The sequence below is a fragment of the Nothoprocta perdicaria genome, unplaced genomic scaffold (assembly GCF_003342845.1).
Source record: "Nothoprocta perdicaria isolate Ctin4 unplaced genomic scaffold, notPer1 scaffold_46, whole genome shotgun sequence".
In the NCBI taxonomy this organism is placed as follows: Eukaryota; Metazoa; Chordata; class Aves; order Tinamiformes; family Tinamidae; genus Nothoprocta; species Nothoprocta perdicaria.
Window position 1 is genome coordinate 2,637,202 of NW_020455710.1, and position 22,345 is coordinate 2,659,546.

At 52.0% G+C, this 22,345-nt stretch overlaps 1 long non-coding RNA gene across 1 annotated transcript; it reads right to left on the reverse strand.

Annotated features, from left to right (window-relative positions):
- Nucleotides 1-1,053: 1,053 nt before the first annotated feature.
- On the reverse strand, nt 1,054-9,121 carry LOC112953795. Its single transcript, XR_003250619.1, has 3 exons — nt 9,104-9,121; nt 8,907-9,003; nt 1,054-1,071 (listed from the first exon to the last, which is right to left on the reverse strand). It is a non-coding gene; the product is annotated as an uncharacterized LOC112953795 (long non-coding RNA).
- Nucleotides 9,122-22,345: the final 13,224 nt, after the last annotated feature.

The window sequence follows — 22,345 nt, forward strand, 5'->3', positions numbered from 1 at the left end:
AGTTAATACTGATCCAGGCAAGACCATGCTTCCAGCACGCAAGATATTGGGCAGAAAATCAGGGGTAAATGTAAGCTTTCCTCGGCACCAGTTCAAGCTGCGTTTCCCAATAGGAAAACATGCATTTTCCACAGAAAAACAAAAGATGGGCACTGATGGGTGAAATTCCCCCATGGCACAGTGAGACTTGCCTATTGAAGAGGAGTTAAGGCAGGCACCGGCCGGGTCGGAAGCCAGATCTTAGCTGGGAGCAGGGGATCAAGCCGGGTCCTCTCACGGGAAGTTCCCACTGGAAAACCTTGGAAGCTGCAGTGAGAGGAGAGCCTCAGTTCGTAAATATTCCTGGGCAGAGTTCAACTTCACAGAATATCGCTGCTTAACCATTCCCAGGTCCGTTTCTCTTCTAACCTACTTCAGCTGGAGCAATAAAACAATAGCCAGGTATCGTCCAAAGTCATCCTGAAATGCCTTTGTGCAAAGGGAAATGCTTTCGTATCCTGCACATCTTCAGATTTTATAGGGGAATATTTTTCAGGTTTCCATTGTATAATTTTCAGATTTCCAATGTACAATGAATCTAATATTTTTCTTTAAAAAGACAACTCCCACCTTTGGTTGTCCATAAAATAAATGAGAATAATAAAGGATTATAAGTCAAACTGCATGGAAGGGCCCTGAAACTCTGACTTTCATCAGCACTTTCTACACCTCAGGGACTGCGATTTCACAGTTATATCTCCATCTGGTTAGAGGGAAAACACTGTTTATCTCTTCCATGATAAAGCAACGCTCAGAAAAATGTTCAGCGGTTACAGCTCTGTCCTAAAAGCCTAATTGCACAACGCAGTAAAAAGAGCTGCAATACTTGCAGTTGCAAAAAATGTACTTCAACGTCGGACAGCACTGCCAAAAGAACACGACGCCGGGCCTTGATCCTGCAGAGCTCCACGTCTACTCCTTCCTCTTCTTCACGCATCCTTCTTCTAAAATCCGTGAGCATCCATCACACGCAGGGGCTTCCGCAGCATCCGAGGGCTCCTTCCCCTGCTCCAGCAGCAGCTCCTGCAGAACCTGTTCCAAATAATACTGAACTACCGACACGTTTCTAAAATTAGACCAACAAATAAATTACCATGCAACAGGGCTGATAAAAGGGGACTGTTTACATATGATTTAATCCTAGAAGGAAGATTACAGACTACTTCAAATACCTGTGCCCAATATGTCACACAAAACCCTGCTTGGTTTCGACAAGGTTGCAAATGACTTTAATGACCTTGTTAAGCGCAGGCTGGGACTGGATTAGATCCTATTTGGCACCAGGTGTGTCGTTAATAACTGGGATGCAGGGGGACTGTGAAAACGGCTTAGCTTGAATGCCAAGGAGAAGAGCCAGGGGCTGTGCCAGCCCGGAGGGGCGCAGGAGCTGCAAGGTGAGGGCTGCCTCCAGCCCACTTGTCCCACTGGATCCAGGTGAAAAGCTGGCAGATGCTCCCGGGACATTTGTCCCTTGTTCCTGGGAATGCAGCAGTGCTGCATTTATCCCTGTGCCAGGGCTATGCATTTATCCCTATCCTATGCATTTATCCCGCAGCCAGCACCTGGGAAGCAGGTGGCAGAACGGGATGGGGAGCTCAGACCCCATGGAGAGATTCAGCCTCAGGCCACCACCACATCGGGGTCCCAAGAGGAGCGGCTACGCTGGCCAAGGCATCGCAGAGCCACCGTTAACACCAGGCTCGATCGCCTCCCGCTCCAGTCCTGAGCCCTGCTCCGCTCCATCCTCCTTCCTCCACGAGCACTTCCAGGCACTTCTCCCTCTTGCTCAGTATTTGGGTAATAATCACAGGATTTTTGCACACGCAGCAAGGAGCATTCCCTCAAGGGAGGGGGCATCGAGACGGAGCCTCCAAAGACCATCATAGATCCATAGAATGGTGAAGATTGGAAGGGACCTCTAGAGATGATCTAATCCGCACACACAGGGACACCCAGAGCACGGGGCACAGGGCGGCATCCAGGTGGGTTTGAAGACCTCCAGAGGAGGAGACCCCACAGCCTCCTGGGCAGCCTGTCCCAGGACTCTGTCACTCCCGCTTTTAAGAACTTTTCCTTCACTTCTCCTTGGCTGTCCTTGCCTCTCCTCGCAGCTCCGACACCGGGCTCTGCCGGGCCCGGAATTACAGGCCCAACGCCGGCAAATGACTGGTTTGCAGAGTCGAGGCCGCCATCCTGTCAGAGGCCTGGAAATGCATCTATCATAAATCAGCCTCTGTTGGATTTTATTTATAAAGACCTAATTAAATTTTGTTCTGTAATTTCAATATGCATGATACGCATGCATTACATAGCTTTTTTTCTTTTTCCCTCAGCCATAAATGCAAGCAATATACCTTGTAATTCTCTGCCTCTGTAATGTGCCTGGTTTCTGTACCACTGAAGAAACATCTCAGCCTTTTGTAGTCTGCTACAGCGCACTATAGAATTTTTATTGTATGTTACAGTTTGGCTTGGAGAGTGTCCAACAGAGGGATCTGCTTCTTTTTAAAAAATCAAGCAAAACACTGCATTTTTTGCAATGCGCAGAAAGCCATGCAGAAATCCAAGCACGGAAAATAAACACCACGTTGCCAACACTGAGCACGAAGCAGCCCTGAACCGGGCCGCAAAATCACAAGTTTGCCTTACAAACCATCAGATTGCCAAGACAAGTCATTTGGGGTTTCCTCTCTTGCCCTTCTTCCTTTGAAAGCTCCTCGGTTGGCCTCAAGCTGCAGGGCTTGCGAGTTCACCTTGGGCAGCACTGAGCGCTCACGGAAGGGCAGGATTTGAGGAACTGGAGCTTGGAAAAATGGCTGTAACCGAAGCCCCGGTGAAAGCACCGGCGTGCTCCCGAGCTCGGAGCGGCAACGGGCGCTCTGCATCCTGCCTGCCCATCCCGGGTTTTGCAGGAGAGGCCTCTGCTCCCGCCGTGCCGAGGGGCGGCTGCAGCCTCATAACCTCTGCTCCACACAGAGCCGCTAACTAAGGCCAGAGCAAATATAAACTGGGGATGGCGCAAGAGCCCGCGGAGGGGGTGACACCCGCACTGTTGTCCCAACAGGGCAGGGAGCAAATCCTGCAGCTGAGACCTCGGCTTGAGGCAGCACGGAGCTGCCTGCGTCGGGCGAGATGTTTAATGTCCCGTGCCACAAGTTGCTGCCCAGAATAAAACCACATGAGAACGGAGGCATTCTTTGCTCTGGAACAGAGCCACGTGATTTAGGAGCAGATGCTCCCGTGCTGTTTCCTAACTGTGGAGGAGCCAGCAGAGCAGCGGAGATGCAGCAAGACGGGCACTTTGCTCTGCACCTACTCCTTCTGCAACCCAGCTGACTCCTCTGGGAAGGGTTTCACAAATACAGGTTGAAAATCTGCTAGGCTCACCTGCACCGCTTCCTTTTGGCATTAGCTTTTCTTGCTAACCTCCTTATTTATTTAAAATGGGAAAAAAAAAAAAAAAAAAAAAAAAAAAAAGGAAGCATGAGGTAAAGAACAGCAAGCGTTTGTAGGAGAATGGCACTGTTTTCCACACGTGCTTTCCCTGTGAGTCAGGGTCCATCCCATGCACCGACACATCTGCAGACTTGCCCCAACCTGTGGGCAGGCTCAGGGTGAGCACAGCCCGGGCACATGAGAAACACCCGGAGAAATCAGCGGGAAAACTGCTCCCTCCTGGGAGCGAGCGCACGGGACACACTATCCCGGGAATCTTCTCCCTGTTTGTGCTGCTAGGTTGCCGCTGCCCTGTGCAAACGGCACATTTATGGGGGGGGAAAGCAGCTGGGAGCAGCCCCTCAGTGTTGGGACACACTGGAAGGACTCTGCAAGGAAACAAGTGCTGGTCATGCTGAGCCAGACTGGATTCTTTAGAAGCAGATTTGGATCCCCCTGCAGCTACTAGCTCCCCTGCTGCTCGGCAAGGTTTGCATTTGTTGGACCCACCGCAATTGCTCTTCAAAGCTTTCCTAAGGAGGACGGGCCTACGTGGGCAGATAACACCACAAAGTAACACGCTCGCCATTAAAACACCTCATCTGAGAGCCTCTAAAGTTAAGCCCATTCACAGCACCCAAAGTGCCAAAATGCTCCTGGAGAAAGGCGCAAAGAGCAAGTAAAGGTCTGAAGACTTCACTGGACCTGAAACAGGGAAGAGATGGTCTTAGTCCAGCAGATATTTATATCCGTCTTCAGAGGACAGCAAGGCTCAGTTGTCCTCATGGGTTTGTGTTCCTGGGGAGAGGTTTCCAGTTACACAAATTTATTGCAGTGTGACACTAAGAGATCTGGTTTCTCGAGGGAGATAATGAGGCCCAGGACGTTTTGGCAAGGAGCTGAAATGTCAGTGTGACAAGCTGATCGCTTACTACACCATAACTTAATACATCCTGTGCGTGTTTGGGAGGATGTTTTTGATGAATTGGCAACCTAAATTAGCAAGAAATTCTTAGCATGTGCCTGGTCTTCTCATACGTCAGGTATCAGGATTCACCTTGAGCAGGGAGATCATGCCGTTAGCATGACTTCATTTGCACTGCATTGTGATTTATGACTCCGAGGTGCTGGGAGGGATGAGCGGTGAGGTGGGAACGTCCACAGTTATGGCCACAGTTCTGCAGGGAAAGCAGATGCTGGGAGCCAAGGCTGCACTGTGACTGCTGTGAAGAGGCAGCCCCTTAAACAGGGCAGGGGACAGCGGGCACCACTGTCTGCCTCCTGCTCCCAGGGGAAAGGACAGACAACAAGAGCCTCTTCTCCAAAATGCACAGGACGGTCTGGGAGTGATGTGGAATATTCCCACATCCAGGCAACTGAGCTCTTCTTTCATAAATCCCTGCAGGAGAAGGAAGCAAGGTTGGTGACTTTGCTCTCAGCAAAGCCCCCACAGAGACAACTTGACATTAATGGTGGATCCCAGCAGGATGGAACAGAACGGTTGACATGAACCTATTGACAGTTTATAATTAAACCCACAAAGAAACAGGCTTAGGTTTAGGGCCACAGTTTTATCGGTTTGGCCATAGGTCACTGCTGTGAGCTCCTGTTTACAAGGCTGGCAAACACAACAACTAGAGAAGTGAAACTGTTTACTCAGAGTAAACTGCTGATGTTCACAGCTTTTGCTCCATGTGCTTCTCGGGTTGCTTTCCCGCCCTTCCAAATATAGTCCTCTGTGATAGCCAAGCTCCAGATGGGCTGTGCGCAGGAGTCCCTTCCCAAAGGGCAGAGCACAACGCAACTTGGCCTTTCCACAGAGAAAGAAATAATCGTCCTGGAGATGAGACGGGACAAATACAGAAAGAGGGAGATTCATTGCTGGAATCACCGTTTCGAAATCCGTGTGCTTCTCCATCCTGTGGGCCAGGAGCAGGGCGAGCATCTTTGGGCCTTCGTATGGTCTGTCCAGGGCTTCCCAACATGTGGAGGGTGAAGAAGGACGCGTGGAGGGAGGGCAGGGATGCAGCCACTTCTGTGCACGGTGATTCTTCCATGTGTGATTTGTTGGTGCAGAAGACCTCACTGAATGGATGGCCCAGCACCACGGCCACGGGAAAGTCTCTTTTCCTTTCTGCTTCCTCTACCTCACGCTACACGGAGCAATTCAGGTACTACAGAGAAAAATAATTTCCTCACAATAATTTCCAAGCATCAGAAGGGAAGCAGGGACCTGAGGACAGATCAGGAAGTGTCAGACCTGACTGACCTGCAGATTTAGGAGTGATTCGGCAGCACAGGCAGGGTGCCTTGCTCTCTGAAGCCAGTGGGCTGCCTCAGGCTGAATGTGTTTTAAGGAAAGGAGCTGAACAAGCAGAGATCCAGGTGGCAATAAAACGTGGGCTCCTCCCATAAAGCACCATCCTGGTCCAGTGAAGCCCATGGGAGTTCTGCCGTTGATCTCAGCGGGGCTGGGATTGCAGCCTGCTCCTCTATTTCTTTTGTTGACAACAACATAAGCAGCCTCACGAAGTCATAACACGGAACCATGGCCAAGGCACGGCTAGAGAGGAGATACTTTGCTGCAGGTGATCACCAAACTGTAAATAAATCTGCAAGTCCCTGGATTGGCCCTCAAGAACATCCTTCCCGGCCCGGGGATTCAGCAGGGAACACGTTGACTTTGACACCCTCCTGGGCAGGTTGACACAGAGGACCAGCCGATGCCAGGAACACGAGCAACCAGCTGCTCCATCTTAGAAGCTATTTGTGCTCTACGAGTGTGTATCAGCACAGCAGGAAGCCCTGCAGAATGGACAAGCCCCAGACGAGTCTCTTCTCCACAGTTATCCTGCAAAATTCCAGCTCGGAAGCAGAGCGGATTTCACAGCATGAAGGCAGCGGGGGCTCTCCCGGGCACCCCTCAGCGCGGTGCCCGCTGCGGGCGAACCTACCCCAAAAGACACACAGATGTTTAGATCTCCTAATCTGGGCTCCCCATCTCACTCAGGGCCATCTTTGGTTCCTCATTCGTCTTTTGATCTAATCCTTGTCCTGACTTGTGTTGGGGATATTGCCACTGGCAACAGGTAAAGGCAGGAATGCAGGAACAAAGGGATGCGGAGCACTGGGAGTCCAACTCGGCCATAAACCCAACCCCAGGAAAACTCAGGAGCCTGGAAATGCAGCTAGTTCTTCAAGCCACAGGAGCTGCTCACGTGGAAGGGATTACATCCACCTGTAGACAAGCTCGTACAGTCATTTTCAATATGGTGAATGCACAGTTGTTTTCTGTTTTTTTTTTCTATTTTCAGATGGACGAGTCCAATCTCAATTTGTTTCCATCTTCCAGTTTAACAAAAAGCTAAAATATTTTTAACTTTATTGCTGCTGATTTAAGTTAGCAAGTCCCATAGTAGCCAGTCTCTCACAGCCAACCTCAAAATACTCTATTGAATTACACCACTAATGCTCCAGCCATAGGAAAGGACAAGCTCCTCAGTGCCAGGCATGGGACACTGCAGGAATATCCCCCGGGAGCAGCAGCTGCGCACCCGAAACGCGGCTTCCCGTTCCCAGCAAAGTTAGGAGCGAAACTCCCACTAGCCGCCCCAGGAATGAGGCCCGCTGCGTGCGTCAAGCAGCAGCCTTCAAAGCCTCTCGAGGGTTTTTTAGATGCTCCCTAATTAATTCAGAAGCAAATATATTATTTCTCAGGAGGTGAAAAACAGGAATTATTTAAGAGCTGCCTTTAGGCAAACTAGCAGGGAATAAGAAAAAACGTAACTACTGGTTATGTCAGACTTCCTTCTCCGGATCAAAATTCATCGTGTCAGCTCCTCCGCTCCGCCGGGCTGCCCGCGTGCGCTGGGAAAGAAGGGGCTGATCTGGAGCTGCTGCTCCAGAGCCCCCGAGCCCCTATGCTTGTGCCCTGGCCCCGGAGAGGGGCCCACCCGGCCTGTGGGGCGGGAAGCAGGGCTGCTTTCCCCTTGCCCACACAGCAACGCACATGGCGTTCTGCAACACAACCCATCCTTTGGGTCCATTACGTGACACTCAAGTGGGGCAGCGCTGGAAATCCCCGTAATTCCTGCAACTAGTTTCTGTGAAGAGGAGAAATACGGGAATCCTTCTCCCTTACTTGCTCAGTGGGGAAGGCTGGGCTGGGGGCAGCCTCCCACGGCAGAGCGCGGCTGCGTTGAGGCCGCCCGCTTTTCCCAGCCTCTGGATTCACATCCCTGCTGTTCCGCACAGGCCTGGGGAAGGGCGGGATGCCGGGCTGTGAAAATCCAAGAGGCATCAAACACCCAAGTGCTGGTGGAAGCCAAAAAAACCAACCTGCGTTTTACCCCTTTAAGTGCCCCCACTGAGGTGGAGAGCCCTGGGATAACTCCCTCGTGCTAATACATCCATACCAGTAATTTTAAAAGTATTAAATGCTTCCTTAGTATTAGTTCTGTGTGTAAGAGGTTTGTGTGTCTTAATCCCACCTAAGCCTTTTAAGACACTGTTTTTTCAATCCAGGTTTTACAAGCGCGAGGGTGTGAAATCCCATCGGGCACCAGGGAGGAGGAGGGCACGGGGCCCATGCCACGCAGGCAACCAGCCCCCAAGCCCCATCTCGCCCAGTATATGTGCCTCAAACTTGGCATTTTTGCCTCAACTGCTGCAAAAGCTCCGAAAGGCTCCGTGTTTCTGATCTGCCTCCTCTGCTGCAGGATGTGGGAATCCTTCCTGCCCCTCTCGGCATTGGCACAAATCCCCCCACATGCCTCCTGGCTGCTGCGCCCTCACCCAGGCTCGCAGGGAACTTGTTGCCTCCCTATCCCATCTTGGGGGCAGGGGCTTCAATGGGAAGTTTGAAAACCTTCACATATCCCCATTTGGGCTCTGCCAGCTCGACTGGAAGCACTCAGCGAGCAGAGGGGGTTTTCAAGAGCGCTGGCTCCTCCACCTGCTCTTCTGGGATGCCCTCCAGGTACCTGCACAGCATGGAGCAGAGCCCATAGCTCGGGCTGCTCCTCAGACCAGCCCACGCACCGCGAGCCGGCCGTGCGCTCCGGAGCCATCCCTGCGCTCCGGAGCCATCCCTGTGCTCCCAGGCCGGCCGCGCGCTCCGTGTGGCTCTGCCGCCTTGACCCTGAGATATATTTTGCCCGAGGGCTCCCCAGGCTCGCGAGGCAGCAGCAGCGCCTCGCTGGCTGCAGAGGGGTTGCAAACCCCTGGTGCAGCTCGTGGGCGGGCTCCCCTCCCAGACCTGCAGGTCTTGTTTCCAGGCTCTTTGGCTGGGGCAGATTTGAATGGCAGTCACCAGAAAACAGGAGCTCAGCAGGGAGGATTTCCTTTCTCACCCTCTTCCCCTAGCCTTGACTTGGGTCTCGATGACTTCGCTTGTTCCTGCTTTATTTTTTTTTCTAAAATACAGTACTCACCTTTTATTCGGTGAGTGCACAGGAGACCAGATACCTGCACTGCCTCTTCAGAGCGTTCTAGAGTCGACTCCATTTGCAACCTGGGCCTTAGATGGCTCTAAGGAAAGTGATGGGCTGAGTCAGCGCCCACAGAGTCCACAGGAGATTCTGCGGCCTCCGGTGGGGCTGCGGTTTCACCTCTGCGTGTTGGGACCTACCAGCCAGGTTTCTCCTGATCACTGAGTGACCTTGGCCAGGGACAGTGGGAGGAGGGATCTGAATCCCAGCAGCCTGCAGCAATGTGCTGGCCCCTGGACAAGCACTGCAGGAGAAGCCAAACTCTTTGGGAAAAGCACAGCACACCTGGACATGCACGGGCACTTCACACACGTCCTCCCAGGTCGCCCATAACGTCACGGAGAGCAAGGGAATATCACTGTGAACACCAGCTTCCAAGAAGCACAGAAAAACACAGAATAACACAGAAAAAGGAATAGAGAAAAACTGCTCAGGAGACCCTGATTTAGTCCTTGCCATGGAAGCCTTGCAACAGTCTGCAGGAGATTCTGATGAGGCCATCGGCTCATGATTATTTTATAGCCTTCATAATGTTCACAGCAAACTAAAGCAAGCAAAGACTCATTTCGGTTACATTCAAGAAACTGTTTACGTTGGCAGAAAATATATATCTCTTCAAAGCCTGCTAATGCAGCATTACAAAAGACAGAGCAGCAAGTTACTCAAACTGGAGATCAAACCTGTTTACTGTGATGAAAGAAATGGTTAAGGGCAACAAAGGGAGCAGCAGCATCTGCTGGGGCGACGTGCTGAGTCCGGCTCTGCAAACGCTTCCTCTAGCGACAGGGCCTAAACTCGGAATAACTTAACCGAGAGCCCCACACACAGTTCCTGCTCGCTGGGGTTAAGCAGAAGAGCGATGAGGCCATTTATCAAGGTGCAGCCAGGCTAAACACAGCAGCATAAGCTTAAGTGACACGTAAATAAATGACATTTCCATTAGGTTTTTTGGTTGCGTGAGCCACATGTTGGCAGTCGTGCTCGCCAAGCAGAAATCGCCTGGTTTTCACAGGCTCTCCCGGGAGCGGCAGATAGCAGGGACACTTCAGGACAGTTTATTAGTGTTTTATCTCCCTCAGTCTCCCTTGGATGGCTTCTGGATGAGCCATGCCCTGACCAGAGACACTTGGGCTGCCTCCAGGCAGGCGGCTGCGCACGCTGCCGGGACGGCGCTGCTCCCAGCCGGCAGCCGCGGTGGCTCCGTCCCACATTCCTGACACCGGGACACGGCTCCCAGGCTGGGAGCAGACAGCCCCGCGCCACGGGAGGAGCCGGGCTGGACAGGAGCCAAGAGCTGGGCTGACTCCTGGGGGTCACTGGGCCGACCCTCTCGCCCCATTCCCGAGAGGCACGGGCGCAATGCTGGGTGCAGGAGCCACCCCAGGCCACGCGCTCTCCCCGGAGCAGCGCCCCAGGGCTCTGCACCCTAAGGATGATGCGGCTGTCACCCACAGCGGGAGCAGCAGTGGAACACGGCCCCGCTCCTGCAGCAGCTCCCTCCTGGCCGTGGGCTAACGCACCGAGTCCTGCCTCCCTCTGTAACGCAATCAAGTGGAGTTTTGCTTAAGTAAGGGCTGAGTCAGTCGTGAGTCAGGATTCATGGACTTGGCCCAAAACACACATACATTTAAAAATAATTGCCTTGAGTGCTTGGAAGAGTTTTCAGCAACACTGGGGAGATGTGAATAATTTTGGTCCAGTAGGAAGATCAAAGCGCGCTGCAAACATCCATGCTGCCCAGCCTCATGGGCACTGTCCAGCACCACCGCAGGAGCTGTTTGCTTCCCAGGGTGAGAACCTCAACCCATGGGTGTCAAGAGTGAAATCACAGCTCCCCTTTGATGTATTTGGATGGGTGGAGATTCCAGGTCATACGATGAAATGGGATTACTCACACCCTTTTGTTCCCAAGGATTAAAGCCTTTATCTTCATATTCTCAGCAGGAATATCATAACGTTTGGGGAAAGAAAGCCTAAGATCTATACCAGTTATACGCAACTGTTCTTTTGAATATATATGATATGTGGTTAGCCTTCAGGATAGAATACAGTGGCATAAGAGCAAACAAATGAATTACTCGAAGAGGATGGATATTGCTGTGAAGACCTGAGTAAGGTCTATCAGTGTGGGCCCAGGCTTTTTTTTCCCTCACTCCCACGGAGCACTCATCACTTGTAATCATATGGGAAAACTGCACCGGCAAAATAATGTATTGTTAATATTTCTATGTTGATTCTTCTCTACCTGTGATATCTTGCCCTGGCTTGAACAGCCCCGGGCATATCCATTACACTCCTCCAATGGAGGCAGTTCCTCACGGTTTGAAGGTAATGAGGGGATCCATCAAGGCTTTTGCCTGCGTGGTACCACACTCAGATCCTCAACGATGAGCATGACCCTAACACACAAAGTAGCTTTTGGAGCAGGAAGAAAACTCGGGTTAAGAGGTGCTCTGCGATAGCGATCTGTGTGCTTGCCCTCACCCCCTGGCAGCTACGCAGCGAGCCGGGGTAGTTTTCCCCTTCCCCAGGAGCAGGGACAGCTCTGTTGCATTTGCTGGGGCAGGAGCACGGAGAAGGCAACCGCGATGAAGAGCCCGACGTGCTGGAGCTTGTTGGGTTGCAGGAGCGCCAGGCCCATACGCCTGAGCCTGGCACGTCAGCAAGGCTCAGCACCGAGAGAATAAACCACGTTGGGCTTGCAAAGCTCCGAGCCTTGCAGTGGGTAGCAAAGCCAAGCCCTGTGCAGCGCCCAGGACGCGCAGCACAGTGTGGCACGATGGCCACCCGCTGCACAAGGACACCCCGTCAGCAGGGACATGAGCCCAGGACAACACGGTGCAGGGCTTGGGGCCACACAGCATGTCTGAGGCCATGGGAGCACTGCCTTTACTTCAGCAAGAGGATAAAGCAGTATTTTTGTGGGAGCCCATTAGAAAAACAGCAAGTTTGCCTCCAACCCAATCATTTATAGCTTGGGTCTTAAATTAACTATTTGCTTCAGTGATGTCCCTTAGTGATCTGTGTTAGCAAAAGAGGTGTGAAATGCAGCAGCTATTAGGACTAATATCATTTGCCTCCAGTGGGGACTGAGGAGTGACACTGCAGAGCCAGGGGCTGTGCAGGATGCAGAGCAAGGATGAGCAGGGAACAGCTCATCTCAAGTCACACGGTTTTAAAACAGGTCTCACAGTATCTACGAGCTTCTCAGTCATTTAGCAAGCCAGATCAGGCCTTAATCACAGCTTCTGAGGGACTTTACCAGATAGCAAATTCTCTTTTCACTCCTCCAGCCAAACCATTAGGAGAAACTCCTGCATTCGCTGCAAAGGACTCACGGCCACAAGGCAAAGCATAGGAAGGTACCGCAAGTACATCCTAAAGCAGAGACAGCAAATCTCAATTTTATTAAAGTCATTTATATGTAGAAGTTCATCTCATGGCTTGGCGATGCTAGTTGTTTGGACTCAGTTTGTGCTTTGTTTTTCTATGTTTGAGCATGTAGGAAACTCTGCTCAGAACAGAGAGAACAGCTGAAAGCAGAGGGCCGAGCAACACAGCAGTGTTTAACTCACTGCTCAGCCTTCTGCAGATGTATCTAAGAGGACCTTAGTAATGGCTTTCAAGCTCTGCTCCTTCACTGGACAACCACAAACCGCACTCATCTGCCACCAGAGCAGCCCACGGACTGTGGGCTCAGAAAACCACTCTCATGGAGATGCCACGAGAGGCTCCTTCCCATCCCAACCTCACCGGGCAGCTGGCACGACCCGGTTATGGCCGTGAGAGGGCCAAGGACAGGCAAAAGACCAAGCAGATGCTTAAGACGGAGCACTGGTGAAGCTGAGGGGAGGGGTTTCACAGTGCCGGGCTGAACGCGGCTGCTCGGCGCCTTTGCTGATTGCATCTGCCTCCTTCCTGGGATGGTTTCAACAACAAGCACGAGTATCAGCTGGGTGTTACATGGAAGGGAAAGGTGAAGAGCAGAGAAATCAAGGAGGGAAGCTGGTTGCTAGGGGAAAGCCGGGCACTGAAGAAAGACTTTCTGGCTCCTCCAGTAATTACAAAACCTGCCTGGCTCCCAGCAGGGAGAGCCCAAGCGAGCTGCCTGGCATCGTTGTGACTCCAGTGCTCATAAAGGTTGGCCTGGCCACAGGAAAAACCAGACGCAGCCAAACACTGGGCACTTGCTTGGCTCAAAGAGCTGCTTACTGCTTAAAAACTGCAAGCAATGGCAGCAGGAGCACATCAGGCCTTGAGTCTTCCCCAGCAGCGCGGACAGCCAGGGCCACATCTCCTCGGCTCCTCTCGAGCCATCGCCGTGCGCTGGCATCTGAACCCTGGTCCAGCTGGTCACGGCGAGGGTGACCCGGCTGCTACAGCTAAAGTGTCTCCGCAAGGGCTGGAAGGGCAGCGTGGGCCCTCCGCAGAACACGCTGGAACACGAAACGCAGCAAGAGGCGAGCGGCGGCAGGAGATCTCAGCTATGCGCACATGTGTAGGTACCTACGGATCTATATTCACATACACGTACACACATACACAAAATCTTCCACTCCCCCCGAGGGCATTTCATTGTTTTGTTAATTCCCATGCTCTGATCTGTTTTGCATTAAGTGGGATGTTAAGTGTCTAATTGTCAAACGCTGATAAGCCCTGGGAAATTTTACTACCAGATAGGCATCAGCTGAGCAGAGATAAAGCGCTCCAGATGCAAGGGAGGATCCGCAGGTGAGAGCAGTGGGTGCTGCTCCAAACGGCAGCACGGACGGCACGCCAGGGCCGCGGTGGCGGGAACGGGACGCGAGGCCAGCGCTTTCCACTCGTCCCACATTCCCAGCTTTGCTTGGCATGGGCAGTTGGCCTCTGGAGTGAGGTCAATGGCAGGGAAAAGCCTCGAGCTCCCTGCGTTTCGTGGAAAGGCGCTCACTCGTCCCGTGCCTACAAGTGCCACCTCAATAGCAGCAGGCAGCCCCAGGGCCATGTGCCGCTGCACAGACTGACATCGCCACCCAAGGCCGCAGCGTCCCCAGCTGCTGCGTGCCCTGTGTGGGCAGAGGTTTGGTCTGTGACACTAATGTGCTCTGAGCACCAAGGACCATCTGCTTTGCTCGGCACGTCTTCCGGGAGCACCCGTGCACGGGGCTGGCTCCTCCAGCTGCCAGGGATCCTGGCCCGTGGGATCCCAGGGCACCCACAGGGGAGCTCCCGCCGCTGCTGCACATGGGACAGGGACCAGAAGGACCTTGGAAAGCTGCTGAGTTTGTGGGCTTGCTGGGAAGCAGTGAAGAGAGAGGGGAGCGTGGCTGCCCGCAGCACTGCGGCCAGCCTGGCCTTTTATCAGCCCCTGAATCACCCGTCGCTATCACAGCTCTGCGAAAGGCAGCTCCTGCCCTTGATGTCTGCAAAGAAAGGTGGAGATAAGGGATTCAGTGGGGGCCTCCCTGGCTCAGCCAGACCACCGGAGAGCAGCCAGGAAGGCGGCAGCAAGGATACGGGGAGCGAGCTGGAGCCCAGGGAAGTCGCTGTCAGGGAAGCAGGCCAAGAGCGCCACTGAGACCCGGCAAAACCTGCCTTGTTGCACACTTTACTGCAGAGGCAGAACCAGAATCGTTGCTCTGCACTGCCCATAGCACCTTGTGCAGCCGCAGCAGCCCAGGCAGAGCAGTTCTGGTTCCCGGGCGGTTTTGCCCCCCCATTGCCAGAGGGAAGATCCGCAGAGGGAGAGCGGGACCCAGCTCACTACCGAGCCTCCACATTGACACAATGTGGGCAGAGATTGGGGGAACGGAGCCGGGTTGAGGCCCAGGGCACGGAGCGCTCCAAAAGGAGCATTCCGCACATCCCCCCTGCACATCCCGCCCGCAGAGGGGACACAGGCCCGTCACTTCGCAGGTCCCCGCCGGCCTCCCAAGCAGTCGCGCTCCAGATGTGTCTCCCTTCAATTAGGAGCTCGGCGGAAACCATCTTTGCCTCTTTGGATTGCTCTGATAATACTCTCTAGGGACTGGTTGGAATTTCTTTCCTATACATAATTCTTTCTATTTTATTATGTCTAAAAGCTGGCCATTTCCACGGTCCTGAAATTTCCTGATTAAATAGGGTTAAAGAAACAATGGGTAACAAGTTCGCTTGCAGTGCTTAAGAAGTGGCTTTTTTTTCCCCCCAACTCTCTTTTCTTTTCCCATTTTTGCCACAGAAAGTGGGAGAGCAGGAAAAAATATTTGCATATTTTAGGGAAAAAAGCAGTGGCAATTTTTGGGAGAGATTTTTGGCCAGCAGTCCCTTCCTCACTTGCCAGGCAGCTCTATTATATGTGACACTGTCCTGCACGGGAGAACAAGCCCATGTTCCCAGCTGCATCCGAATGCCCTCCGAGCGAGGGCTGTGACCATCCCGGATGGAGCCCGTGGGGCTCCAGCCATTTGCACCCAAGCTGAATCAGGCTGCGTTTTAGCACGGCGAGGGAAACGTGCTTCTCACAGCTCCGGAACGCGACTTGAAGTCATTTTCAGCGTGTCTGCTCGAAACCAGCTTCAACTGTCTTTTTGACAAAAGCAGCATTTCCCCACTGGCTCCTTGACCCAAAATGGATTGAATTTCGACACTTGGAGACGTTTGAGCTCAGATCTTGTATGTGTTGCTTGCAATTACTGCAGGGAGAGAGACTGCGAGACTGGTGACATGAAATCCTTTGGCTCCAAGTCAGCATTTACAAGCACAGAGCATTTTTTTCTCTTTTCCATCTCCCCACCCTGTTTTTTTTTTCTTTTTTTTCTTTTTTCTTTTTTTTTTTTTTTTTTGACCTCCAGGTGGAATGTGCATTCTTTGGGTCAGAAAAAGCTACCTACGACCGTTAGGATTCCTCACATGGGATCATTTCACCTGAGCGCTGCAGCGAGGACACGCTCGGCGGTGCGGAGGAGCCTCGGTCCGCGCGGAGAGGCCCCTCCACGTGCTCTTTGCTGGCTAGGGGCGCCCCTTGTCCCTGACTCCATACAAGAGGCGCCCAGGAGAAGGAATTTCCCTCGCAGCCGCTCCCCACCCCGCCCCGCTCGGGACCGGCACCCGCAGCGGGCGCACCTGCCGCTCGCAAATCCCTGGCCGCTCTCGAAGGACTTAAATAAAAGTCCTTAAGGACTTAAATAAAACAAGGATTCATTAGAAACGGCGCGAGCTGCCACAGAGCCGCATCTCCAGCCCCGTGGTGACCGCGCTTCCCGGATTCCGGCTGCAGCCATCACCACAGACAGTTTCCCGCTCGTTCTGCCCCTGAGGAGCCGCTGAGGGCCCCAGTGCAGCGCCATTTCACACACAGAGCTGGGCCGCAGGCCATCCCGGCTCTATCCGGCGGCTCCAGGCCTTGGCAGAGGGGATGAAGGAGAAGCGCAGCCCGAGCACACCTAAGGGCTAATCAAAGGCCTTGTAGGATGCTCCGTACACGTCAAACAACCGCGCTGCAGGACGGTGGGAGACACTGCTGGAGCACAGACCCGTTGCAGACTTGCAGCAACACACAGCAATACGCGGTCCCTCAAAATAGCTAATTATGTGTTTTCCAAACTGCACTAAAATTTAGGAGATGGAGCTTGCCTGCTATAAACACACACTTAGGCTAGTTAAAATTATCACGCTGGCTGGACAGCGTGCCCACGTCGGGAACGTGCTGGTGACACCCCGGCTCATGTCCGAGCCCTCAACCATGTCGGCGCAGTGCAGACACAGAGTCCTGCTTCAAAGCACCAAGTAACACAAAGCAACACGGCAGAAACTTGGTGGGACGCTTCCCCAGTCATTCTAGCTGAAAGCAACAAAAACTGGAAAAAGCTGCTTTGCAGGAGGAAGAGAAAAATCCCAACTAGCTATTAAAAAAGTTAGGCGCTCTTCGATCAGACCACGGGCATTTCATAGGGCAAACAGGCCAGGGGGTGCCTGGCTCCCCGCACCTGAAATGTTGAAACAGTCACGTTAAGCGTTTGCACAGCGTTACGCAGGATGAGCTCAGATCTTACCAACCCTGTTACTCAGATGGCCATAAAAATAAATAAGAAGCTGAAAAAGAAGGACATCAGCCATAACTACTACTACTCCTATAGACTCGGGAGGTAAAACCCATCAGGAATCCAACTGCATTGCTGGGCTGTGGGAGGCTGCCGTGTGGTCCGAGGCAGTAGGGGCCCTGATGGCCTCTGCCAGCCCCCTGGATCTGCTCCGAGGTCTCACGTCTCCTTCCCAGTCCCATTCCCTGTAAAACAGCGATAAAACTTCACAGGAGGCTCAGTTCCTTAATGCTGGAAACATTCAAATGCAACGGGGAAGATTCACCATCACTATGCAAATCCTCAAATAAAAAGGGATTTAGAGGGGGGGAAGAAACCATGGGTGGGGCTGGGAACATCCAGATTCTGAAGTTTCCTCTGAGCCTCCTCCTCCTCCTGCAGGTTCCTGGAAAAAGGCAGTTCTGCTATGCGCACCGTTCTCCTAACGTGAGTCTTGTTCAACCGTCTAATATATTATGTCCACCTTTGATAACACAGCATAGAAAACCATCTGTATTCGTGAAAACCTGCAAGTCTACCAGCTCTCGCACAGGCAAACAGAAGTGGTTCCCAAAACTGTGTCGTATTTAGGAAGCTGCATTGGAAATCTGGCTCTTAGTATCACCTTCGGTTGCTAAATAAACTTGTCTGGAGATTAACCACAGCCCACACAAAAATAGTTACAAAACAGCTTTATGACTTTGAGTAGAAATGGGTGTTGGCAAAGCAGCACGACTGATTTTTTTCTTTTTTTAAGTAAGGTTGAAATGTAAAGAAAAAAAAATACAATATAGCCTCTATGACCAGATTCTTCATGGTATATATGCATGGTATATATGCAGAGATCCAGCAAGTGTGACATGCATGTATTTTTGGCAGGGTAAATGCTTGCAGACCCCAAGTGACATCTCCGCATGTGCAGACTCTCCAAGGGCGAGGAGGAAACCAAGTGGAGAGTTTCATTTCTTGCAGTTAGATTTTTTTATTTTTTATGTCTGTGTTTAGCACAAAGCTGGATCGAATTCGGAGGAGCCTGGAAATTCATTGTCCAGCCACTAGTCACCCATGGCAAACATCCTGTGATCCATATATAATATAGCAACTCTTTTTGCGTCTTCCCTCTTAATTCAGGGAGGTGCAGGATACAACCAGGCTCTTTTTTCCCCCTTCTAGACAGGGGCTTCCTTGCTTTTCTTTACCAGAGATCCCTTCTCATGCTGCTACGGCCGCTCGCAGGAGCGTGGTGAGGAGCACGAGTCTCTGGAGCAGAGCTGAAAAACGGATCTTCTCATGGTGAGCAGCCCAGTGGGAATCTGGCTGCTCAACACTCCCAAAAACACCAGGCCGGAGCGTCTGCAGCCGATCGGCCAAGGAGCAAACAGCCAATATTAGTCAACAATCTGGGAAGCGCCGGCTTGCCAAAGTCACGTAAGTCTGTGGCAGGAGCAGTAACAGGATCATCTGGCTCCTCTCCTGTTTCTCAGCCACAAAACTTTCTTCCTCCCCTAACAATTACATATGTGGGTTTCCTTAACAGTTTCTTTTTACATTCCTATTTAAACAGCACAGGGAAAAGGAAGAGGAGACTTGATGTGGAAAATTAGTTTTGGACATGTTAAGCAGTGCAGATTTGCCAACTTCTATTGCTCCAGTCGATTCATTTTAGACACTCTGAGCTCTCACCGAAACCCTATTTTTAGGCTGCATGTCAGAGTTTGCAGCGGAGACTGACAGGATTGTTCTAAAGGCTTTTCCCTGGGAAGCAGGGAGGGAAAACAACAGGACTTTGTGCTTCTCCCTTGGCCTTGCTGGAGCTCTGCTGCCGCTACCACCAGGCAACCAACCTCCAGAGGGACCAGCTCGGCAGGAACGGCTTTTGGGGGGAAATATCCGGGCGTTACCAGCATGAGGGAGATGGGCAGGTCTTTTACACCCAGTATGGCCAGCGCATGCTGCAAAACGTCCCAGCAAGTTTGACTTTGTCTCCAGAGCTTTAGATCTTTGCTTGTGGCTACCATGCTCAGCTCATACCCCGACAGACACCCCTGCTGACACCATGGGGTTGTGAAGGGGACATGTCACCCCCATGGACAGCAATGTCTTGATCCCACTGAACCCATTTATTCACTGATCCCAGTGAATAAAAACATCGCTACAAAGCACGTGCCATTGCAACATCTCTAAGCACTTTCATCCAGGGGTCTCAGGGACATTTGGGAAAGGCTGGCGCTAACACAGAGCGTGTTGAGGCCATTCCAGAGCCATTTAAGCGGCAGAGGCTTTGGACAAGTAACCTAGCGAGATCTGGGTTTGCTGATCAATATGGCTGGGTGTTTGATTACACAGTTTTAGCTCTGCAATCACGGCGTGGCTCGGCAAGCTCACCCAGGTGTACCCGAGCACAGAATCCACCTCCCAGGGGCTTGCTGGGGCTTCCTGAAGCTGACAAGATTAATTTAGCGATCTGGAAATCTGTTGCCAAGCCGAAGGCCCCAGAAGACCGCATAGCAATAGGGAGATTAAAAGCAGATGGTTCAGCAAGCAAGGTTTTTATAGTGAAATTTTTAACAGACTTAACATTTTTGGGATCCTATCAGCATCTTTGTTCCTTCCTTAAGTCCACACATATCAGTTTTGCTCAAGCAGCTCCAGAGGGAGCGAAGTAGAGCCCATCGCACCTCCCTGGGGAGGACACACAGACCTACAGGCTCCTTCCACGTTGACTGCGGCCCCACTAGAGCGCGGCACAGCTCGAGCACCTCCGCGGAGCACAGCTAACTCCCACAGCAGGACGCTGGTATTTCAAATATGACGGGAGAGAACATTTCAGGGAGGGGTTTGGGCAGCCGGGCCCGCTCGGCGGGGTGAGGTGCGTGCACGAGGGCTGGGACGGCTCCGCGACGCGGCGCCTTGATCAGCACCTGATTCTATCTACGAACGGCAGGAAAGGAAACGGGCTCCTTTTTTGCAGCGTATCCTGGGGTAACCTGCTCCCCAGGCAGCCCTGGACACAGGGGTGTCCGTGCCAGCCACCATGGATGCAGGTTCCCATCTCCCCATCCACATAAAGCAACGTAACCTACAGAGTCCTGGGTTCAGGGCGCCGCTGGCCTCGCTCCCTCAAGCTCTGCAAACAGGTTTGCAGGGATTTCAGAGCTGCCCCCTATTTTGGGGTACCTGATGTGTCCCGCACAACCCCCACCTTCCCCTCCCATAACACAAATCTCAAAGCAAAGTTAGTTATGAGCATAAAAAACTGCACCTGCAAACCCCAAGGAGGGCTGCTTTGCAAAACCAAACCCCAAAGACATTTGGACTGATGAATATAGTGGCCAAACCTCAGCTTAAATCTTCCATATGAAGTGTAAGGAATCAAATAACCATCCAAAAAAAGATGTCTGCAAAAGAACTTGGCGCATAATATTTTCATTTGGGTTAAATTAAAATAATTGTAAATCTTCAGCACGCAGCATGAAAGCTCCATTCTGTGTAACACTGTACGTATCCCATTAAGCTTTATAGTCAGTTCAGCCCTACAAAAATGCTTTGAAAACCAGGCTGAGTTGCCTTTCCTTGGGAAAGCAAGCCCGCACCGCTCGCAGTATCGGACGAAGGCAGAATAACCCCTGTGCATGAACTCTCTCCTCTGCAGTTCACCGGAGCCGAGAGGCAGGGGAAAAGGAGGGGCAGGAGACACATTCCTTGGAAGCAAGGGGAAAAGCATCGTTTCACCCTGCTCTTTTGGACAACATGAAGCCTTGGCTGTGCATGGATCAGAAGCCTGTGCCAAGCTGACGCACTCGCACATCAACAGGGTTTGTAAAACGACCCACTTGCAACAATGACGTCCAGGTTCAAACTTCCTGGGCATCCCACAGAGCACACTTGGATAACGGGATCACAAAGCTCAGCTCGTGTTGGGATGGGAATTTACAGCCCCTCATATGCACAACTGCCTGTGAAAACCCAGCTAACTCCCACTTCCCTGCCCTGATTTCGGGTGCTCTCACTTCCATTCTCCTTCTGAAGGCATTTGCAGAAGGAGCTCAAGGAGAACGTGGGACAGCAGCTCACTGTAACCTCCGGTCTCCTTTCCAAAGCACTGCATTTTGTCCAAGCTCAGCACCACCTCATGCATTTTATTGTATAAAGAGCAGAAAATGAAGGAAAAACTAAGTGTTCATCTCCCCTCGCAAGCAAAGAGAAAAGGTTTCCTTTTTCAGAGGAGTCTAGGTCTTCTCACTGAAGTTCTCAGTGACTTTGCAAGGTCTCATTCATCACTCCATTTCTCTTGTAAACTGAGTATTAAAATGCCCATCTCACAGCTGCGTTGGTACCAACTAACAACTCTAAAGAGGTTAAAAATCTTGATTAAAGGGGGCATGGCAGGGCAAAGGTTAATCATTAACTGGCACAGTCTATCTCATTAGTCCTTGTAGAGGAAGAGTTCAGAATAAGTTAAACCCTGGGACATGAATTCATTTCCACAGCCCTTGCTGAAATTCTCCTCCAGATCGGTGCCAATAAATCTTGCATTCCAGCAATGCTTCTCTAATACAGACATAAATTCGTATTTCTCGTTGGCCAGATTCACGACAACGGGAAGAATAAAGCAAAACTGGAGCTAGTCCTTCATCCACCTCCATCCCGCAGCCTCCCTTCCCAGGACTCCCACTGCTCTCCCGGCCAGAGGCAGCCAAGGGCTCCGCACCTGGCATTCCCGGAGTCCCAGTCCCACCGGATTCCCCTCCAGCCTACCCAGTTTCCTACTATCCGTATCTATTCCTGCTCCCCGTGCTGTGTTGTGTACTGTTCACACCTGGAGCGCCTACACCGTGCACACTGTACAGCCTGCAGGGACCCTGCAAACCCCGGCCTCCTGCCCTTCCACGGGGCAGGTTTGGGCTGCTCCCATGTTCCAGCTCTGCTCCATAGGTGAGATGAAGAGTTTCCCACTAAGTCCCTGCACACATCCCAGTGTGGAGAGGGAAGCTGCTACTGCCCTGCTAACCAGGGCTCCTTGCTGCTCTGCTTGCTGAATAACCCTCCACGTTTTGGAGGAGCCGGTGTGTCTCCTGACAGGATTCTCCCAGCAGAGGTAAAAGCCAAGATTTTGCTACTCCACTTTGCTCCTGTAAAATAGACCTTCTCGCTCTATAATTAATCCCAGTGAAATGAAGCACGGAAGCCTGGCAGATTCACCTGTTTTGGTGCAAAGTGCAAAAAAGTTAATTGAATATATGGCTTGAGAGGGGCAGTCTGGCTTTTCCAAGGTCCATCTCTAATGAGCACCTTGTTACATGAAGGCAGTGGAGCACAAGACAGGCCAGGGAGATGACGACA